Genomic DNA, 8,078 nt, shown 5'->3' with positions numbered 1-8,078 from the left:
TCACTTAGGGTCATGTGGGTGGTGGCCTAGATGGTGATGAGATTGTGCCTTAAAGCATTGGTTCTCAAACTTGTTAGACAAGGGCTGGCCAACCTGCTGCACTCAGTCCACAAATGGCACAGGCAGATGCTGTGTGGCACACAGCAGGTCAGGGAGGGAGCAAGGGTAGCAATAATGACATAAGATAGCAAGCAGAGCAACAGATTAGTCAGGGGAAGGGATTTGGAGTGGCACTCAGAGGGTGCAGGGCTTACCATGTGGCATGCCTGCCAAAAAGGTTGGCTTCTACTGCATTAGATTCAAGGGGCCCCTTGGAAAATGTCAGCTCTTAGCTTTTGTTCATTTTTGACAAGAGAAAAGTAATAGAGAAGTTCTTCCATTGCAAATAACTCAGACGACAATACATCAGAATGTTTCTGAAACTATAGATTCCTATTTGAAATCTCTGGGTGGTCTGTGCATCTTGTTTTCATACCTACCAGTGCTGATAATGAACAGGACCCTGGTTGAGAACCACTGTCTTAATCACTGTATGGGCTAAGTTCATGTCCCATTAATGTTACTGGGGGTCTTCACTGACTTCATTGAAAGTTCAACACTAGTCCTAAAATAATGCTGCTTTGACAAATGTTCACATCTGTAGTGTTTTCCACTGAATATAAGGAAAAAGGAATCCACAAACTAGAGTGGCTGCTTTGCATTTCTTCAGCTGGCTTCTTCCTCAAAGTTTTCAGGAGCTTGTAGAGATTGACATTGGATTTAATTCTAAAGATACTTCTTTTTCCCTGCCACCTCCCCAGGCATATGGTGTTCTCTGGGATATACTTACGATTACTAATATGCATCTGTGCTTCCTAGAATTAGCCTGAAGGATTTTGGACCCCATTTGCATCTGTTCCTTTGAGATAAACTGTGAAGGACAAGACTCTCCACCAGTAAAAAAGCTACTCCTCAGCTGTTAACTGTGTCATGTCTGACAGCTGAACAGTTCTGAAACTGTGCAGTAGAAGGCAGCAGTATGCACGTGCCCCTTTAATGCCACGTCAATAGGAAAGTTGAAGTTAGGTGTTGGAAACTAAACCTAATGTGCGGTTATTAAGCAATAGGTAGTATTGACATATCTAAACACTCCAATCTTGGAAACTGGATAAGAAAGGCAAGTAGGACTGATTTCTATTTTGTGGTAAGCAGAATGTGCAGATGTCAACCCACCCTATTAGTGCCATGAGTTCTATAACAGCAGGGAAACACTAATTGCTACAGGGTAGAGCAAAATGGAACAGATGTTCCAGGGACCCTAAATGACTGGGCAAGGAGTATGGCACTTGTCATTTGAAAAGGATCATGGAAATGGCAACAGCCTAGTAATACGATACATGAGTATCAGAGTTCTCAGGGGTACAAAGAGGCAGTACAGAGAGTTGGAAGCTGGGGTGCATAGAGTGCCTCCAGGTGTGCCTTTGCGATTGCTGCAGCCGCGCCTGATCTCTCAGTGTCCACTGAAGGCAGCCTAGGCTTGACTTGCAGAACAGCAGGGAGCCCAAGCTCTTCCCACCTCTGAAACCCCAGCCTTTCAATCTCACCTTCCCTGGTTCTCGCTGGCCCTGACTCCAAAAGTGAACATCCAGTTCCACTCCAGAAAAAGAGGAACGGGATGACCCAGTGCAACCCACAGTTCCAGGAAGCACGGCAGACAGTCTCTTCAGTGAAAGGACTCTGGTTGGATGTCACTGGGCTAAAGAAACTAAGGAAACACTTTCCCTTATGCTTCCAGGTGGTGCCAAGCTGCTTGTTTCCAACCTGCCCTCCCATTGTCACATATGTCTTCTCTGGATCTCTCTTGGTTGTTGGACATCTCATCTCAGTTGAAATGTCAACAAAGTAATTGAAGGCTTTGCTGATGCTGTAGGTCCGTCTCATCTTATCCTGTACATAGCCACCTCAGGCACTTAACCCTTCAGTCTCAGTGGACATGCTAATGAGAGAAACCGAATCGTGTAATATTATAATGTAAACACAGTTAATGTAGAAATAACGTTATAAAACCTGTAGTCCATCACATGGGGTAACACGAGAAGGTGAGACATGAATATCATATCTTTTCCTGCTGTGTTCCAGGATAGGAAAAAGAGACCCAGTGGGTATGATGAGTGCTGAAGGGTGAGCAGTGGAAATGGGCAGTGGAATTTGTTTAATTAAAACCCAAGAGGCAGGGAACTGCAAGAAGAGGGGCTGATATCATGGGGAGGCAGCTGACAAACCTGAAGGGACTCCTTTATCCTTGGCTTTAGTGACATCATATGCCAAAAACTTTTAAATTTTTTTTTTGGTAGATAGCCCTTTAATTATGTGTTCCTTATTTTCTGGATACCTGATTGTTAAGGTACATTGCACCCAGCACTGGAGCTCAGTATTTCTGAACCCAGACTTCAGGCTTCTCAGGAGGGGCATGCAGTCACTAAAGCACCCAAGGTTAGTGAGTATCTTTGTAAATTCTGTTTTTAATTTTCTGTCCCTCAGTCCCTCATTTATAAAATAGGCATAATATCACATGGGGTAGAAGTGGCTAGAATCTGTTGTCTGACAGATCTGATTTTTATCATTTGAGTTCTTGAGCACAGAAATAGTAACGGATGAAGTCAACAAGTTTCAAGACATCTGTATGATGTCATACTAGAATGTAGGAGGTTCATCTGATTTTTGAAGGGTTGAGAACACCCAAAATGCACAGTGATGCATCAGTGTGGATAAGTCCACAGTGATGCATAAGTTAAAGTCACAGACGATATCATTAGTTTTGCCCTTAACACATTATTTTTATGTTAATTAGTGGCAAGAAGAGAAATACCAAAGTGTAGAGCTAGTCATTTACACAAATGCAGTCTGTAGTGTTTTTTCTAAATTGTTTTATGATATGAACTTTGCCATGGGTTCATTGAAAAAATCTAAAATCTTGACAGTGTCCCAGCCTTTTCAGATTATTAGACCATGTCTGTATGGTAGTTAATGAGATCTAACTGGATTTGTAACTAAAAATAACTATGGACAAATAGTAAGTGTTTGATGTAGAGGGTGACCTTGGAGCAGTTTAACTCTCATGTAATGTCAGTCTCTTACTTAATTTCACTAAAGCAGTTATCTGGTTGTAAAGCAGTTCAGGCAGTAATGTAGTATGTCATATATATTCTTTTAATTATTATGATCTTCCTTGTGGCAATTATAATTTACTTTATTGGAGATAACAGTAAATTGGTAGATAAAAGTCTCTGGACAGATAAAATTGTACTTTTCCTATCTTTTTAAATTGTGACTAGAGCAGCTAGTTCATGGTTAACTTTTTTGTTTCTTATGTTAAAAGTGAAGCTTTGCTGGGTTTAAGAAACAATTTAATGAAAATTTTCAAAGGAGATGTGCCTGAGAGCATGGTATAAAATGTTTCAAAGTATTTTATAATACATTACAGAATTCCTTTTGTTTGCCTCGCTGGTTGCTCAGTATATACTATACATAGCCTTTTTTCTTCAAACTGAGAGGATGAATTCTCCAGTATTTACATAAACAGAAGCACCTTTGAAGATTTTTCCTACAGAACATATTTAAAATTACCTCTGTTGCTTCCTTTGTTCAAATCAAACTACAGTATCAAAGTCTGTGTGGTTCTCTCTCTTAATTCACATCATGCTAAGTCTGCTTGTCTCGTTTGTTTCTTCATATTTCTCTGGGGCTTAGTTATTTCCCTAAATACCCTTTCTCTTGGTATTCTGATGGTTTTACTAATTTTTTAGCCATTATTGATATATTTGTATTTTTACATTGAAAAGCATATGCATTGTACAGCAGCATCTGTCATGCCTGCTTTGAATTCCATCTCAATGTAATTTGTTTTTCCCTCAGAAACTAATATATTGGAATTAGGTATATGGTTTTGGAGAATAATCAAATTTAGGAGGATAATCTGTTGGTGTAGATTTTTGTTCTTGGAAGTCCACAGATGCAAACTCTTATACTATATTACATGATTTTAAAAAAATCTATTTAACAAAACCAGTGTTACATCAAAAGATAAACTGTTTAGAAAAAATAACTTTTAACAGATTTTGTGGTAGAATCTAGATACCACAATGATGAGCAAAGTAAAAATGCTTACACAGAAATATCAGGCCACCTTCTCCCATATGTCTTGTCATTGTAATATAATTCACCAAGTCAGAGTACTCCTTGCGTTATGTGCAGAAGGCATCATTATCTTTTCTCATTTGGACCATGAACACAATTGTTACCACCACCTGTTTATAGTTCAGTAATTGTCAATCTAATTGATAAGGGAGAACTACCTCCTCTCCATAAGAGGTGAAGTATTCTTTCATGCTGTGAGTACATACGTAATGGAGGTCTGTCATGTATGGCAGGATCAATATTTGTTTTGCATTTGATCTATTTTTATTGGGTGAGAATACAAATTTTGTACAGCAGTTATCTGCCACAGGCTAGAGTGTAGTTTTTGTAACTAGTAGATTTTTCTTTTAATGCAATTGCACATTCTGAAAGGATTAATCTTAATGCTAGCTTACCCAGGTAGTAAAGGTAATGCTCAGAAGTATATGCTCATTGTGTACATTTTCAAAAATGAGCAGTATAGTTGCGAGTCCCAGGGAAGGAGTGGGTCCCTTACTGAATGGGGGAGGCAGCCTAGTGACAGAGGATGCAGAAAAGGCTGAAGCACTCAATGCCTTTTTCATCTCAGTCTTCGCAGGCAAGGTCAGCTCCCAGACTGCTACACTGGACAGCACAGCTTGGGGAAAAGGTGAGCAGCCAAGTGTGGCGAAAGAACAGGTTAGGGACTATTTAGAAAAGCTGGACATGTACAAATCCATGGGGCCAGAAGTATCTGAGGGTGCTGAGGGATTTGGCCAGAGTGATTGCAGAGCCACTGGCCATCATCTTTGAAAACCCATGGCAATTGGGAGTGTGCCCAGATGATTTAAAAATGGTAAATATAGTGCCTGTCTTTAAGAAAGGGAAAAACGAGATGTCCAGGGAACTACAGACCAGTTAGCCTCACCTTAGTCCCTGGAAAAATTATGGAGCAGTTCATCAAGGAATCCATTTCTGAGCACATGGAGGAGAAAAAAGTGATTAGGAATAGTCAGCATGGATTCACCAAGGGCAAGTTATGCCTGAAAAAATTGATTGCTTTCTATGATGAGATGACTAGCTTTGTGGATGTGGGGCGACCAGTGGATGTGGTATATCTTGATTAGCAAGGCTTTTGATACGGTCTTTCATAATCTTACAGGCAAGATAAGGAAGTACAGGTTGGATGAATGGACTGTAAGGTAGATAGGAAGCTGGCTGGATTGTAAGGCTCAGCAGGTAGTGATTAATAGTTTGTCTAGTTGGCAGCCAGTGTCAAATGGAGTGACTCGGGAGTCGGTCCTGAGGCCGGTTTTGTTCGATATCTTCATCAGTAACCTAGAAGATGGCATAGAGTGCATTTTCAGCAAATTTATAGATGACACCAAGCTGGGATGGGGGGAGTGGTAGATACACTGGAGGGTGGGGTTAGGATTCAGAGAGACCTAGACGAATTGGAGGACTGGACCAAGAGAAATCTCATGAGGTTCAACAAGGACAAGTGAAAAGTCTTACACATAGGACAGAACAGTTCCATGCACTGGTACAGGCTGAGGACTGACTGGCTGGGCAGCAGCCCTGCAGAAAAGGACTTGGGGGTTACACTGAACAATAAGTTGCATATTAGCCAACAGTGTGCTCGTGTTGTCAAGAAGGCTAACAGCATACTGGGCTGCATTGGTAGGAGTGCTGCCAGCAGGTCAAGGGAATTGATTATTCCCCTCTATTCAGCATTGGAGAGGTCACGTCTGGAGTACTGTGTCCAGTTTTGCATTCCCCACTACAGAAGGGATGTGGACAAATTGGATAGAGGCCAACAAAAATGGTTAGGGGGCTGGGGTACAAGACTTATGAGGAGAGGATGAGGGAACTGGGCTTATTTAGAGAAGAGAAGACTGAGAGGGGATTTAATGATAGCCTTCAACTACCTGAAGGGTAGTTCCAAAGAGAATGGAGCTAAACTGTTCTCAGTGGTGGCAGATAAGGTTAGATATTAGGAAAAACTTTCTCACTAGGAGGGTAGTAAAACACTGAAACAGATTACCCAGAGAGGTTGTGGTATCTCCATCCTTGCAGGTTTTTAAGACCCAAGTAGAGAAAGCTTGACTGAGATGATCTAGTTGGGGTGGTCCTGATTTGAATAGGGGGTTGGACTAAATGACCTCCTGAGGGCTCTTCCAGCTCTAATTTTGTATGATTCTATGAATATCCTGTTTTACAATGTATGGTGAGCTGACTACATGCAGTATTCCCTTCCTTTCAGGGCTCAAAAGAAGTGGAGGACTATGAAAGGAAGGAAAAAAACTACCTCACTCTACATGGACAGATATCTCACTTTCATTTCAATTTTTTTTCTCCCTCTATAGGTTATTAGCCAAAGTGTTGGAGAAAGGCTTGTGACAGAGGGGAGTTGGGGACTCCTCTTGTCTTTATAGATGTCTTTGAAAGGCAGGGGAAAGTAATTTTGAAAGTAAATTTACTTATCAATATTAGGTGTATTTTTAATTCCTTCCACCTATCTTCTCCTGTACTGTGGATAATTATATCACACATATGGAAACAGTTCACTATTAATTTGGTACTGTTGTGCCCTTCAGCTGAAGCCAAAATTTTCTGCTTTTGTTGTTAATTTCCAGAATAAATTGATGCAGAGAATCTTATCAATTTTTTTAAAAGTGGTTTGGGAGAGAAACAGGAAATGGCTAAGTAAAATTGATTTTCCAAGATTAGAAATGCATACAATGTATGCACTTATAACACTTATGCATTGACAGTGTTAAAGTTTAGATTTGGGATGTCTTCTGTGTTGTTGGTTCTTTTGTCAGGGGACTTGCTATTCATACTGTATCCATAAAGGCACAAATACATAGGTACAGTTGCCTTCATAAAGTCAGTGCCAAGGCAGCATAATTTAAAACATTTGACAGGATTTCAGCTTCAATGCTGTTAGGAATAGAATTAATCCAAGGTAGTAGTGTCCTCTCTAGGAGCTCAAATCCATCTTGGAATAGCTTTTTGTTCCCCTTTTTGTTGTTTGCAACTAAGCATTTACCATTTTTGGAAAACACTGGCTGCATTCGTATACCAAGAATCTCTCTCCATTTCTCATGTTTTTGAAGTTGAGGTTAACAAAGTCAATTCCAAGCAAGTAGTAATATATGAGTAATGATTTTTGTCCTGAAGAACAGCCCAGAACAGTGTGGAAGTGCTGATGCTTTTGCTTTGTAGAAGAGCCCATAATAACAAAGTATTCTTGTCAGAGTATATAATGAAACTATAAATTGTTTTCATTAATGCTACAGTATTTGGTCTTTTACTGAGCACATATGAAATGTATTTAGTGCCACATCTCATACAAATATCAGATGGCATAAAATATGAAATAGAAATATAGCACTTTAGCATGGGTGCTATCTCTAATGGTAGCCCAAATTGTGAAATGAAAGCAAGTTGCCTAAAATTTCTGAGAAATAAAATTCAGTTACTGAAGGAAGATAGGACACAGAGACATTACACATATAACATCTGCGTGTCTTGCACATTCTCCTTAAACTTAAGGGCTCAGGGAAAGGTAATCAGGTAGACTAGTTTATGAAAACAGAGGTGTGTCTGCCTGACATGATGCAGTGCCATGCCAAGATAGCTGAAGTAGCTTGGGTACCAGAAGCAGTATGGTTGTATTGACATGGGGTGCTTGTACATGTGATGAAAATTGGCCATTTTTGCAGTTTTTAACTGCATCATGCTCTACACGTGCATGTTTTTTTTACGTTTTACGATGAGTTTGCTACATTGCAAACTAAAACACATATGCATGTAGTTTAGTTTGCATCATAGCTATGTGTAATGTTGAAGCCTTTGACAACTTGCCCCCCCCCCGCCCAAATGGGAGAGGCAGGCTAAAAATAGAAGCAGTGAAGGGCCTGATCCTTTTTTTTTTTTTT

The 8,078-nt window shown here is 40.1% G+C and overlaps 1 protein-coding gene across 1 annotated transcript in view; it reads left to right on the top strand.

Moving 5' to 3' along the window:
• Positions 1 to 2,387: 2,387 nt before the first annotated feature.
• CCDC149 (coiled-coil domain containing 149) overlaps positions 2,388 to 8,078 on the top strand; it is a 131,395-nt gene continuing 125,704 nt past the window's right edge. The window contains exon 1 of the mRNA XM_019526261.1: positions 2,388 to 2,472. The gene's annotated coding sequence lies outside the window, so the exon portion shown is untranslated. The remainder of the gene's footprint in view (positions 2,473 to 8,078) is intronic.

The sequence above is a fragment of the Gavialis gangeticus genome, unplaced genomic scaffold (assembly GCF_001723915.1).
Source record: "Gavialis gangeticus isolate Ggan-Ray unplaced genomic scaffold, GavGan_comp1, whole genome shotgun sequence".
Taxonomy (NCBI): domain Eukaryota; kingdom Metazoa; phylum Chordata; order Crocodylia; family Gavialidae; genus Gavialis; species Gavialis gangeticus.
Note: the sequence above shows the minus strand (reverse complement) of the source record. Positions and strands in the feature narration are given on the sequence as shown.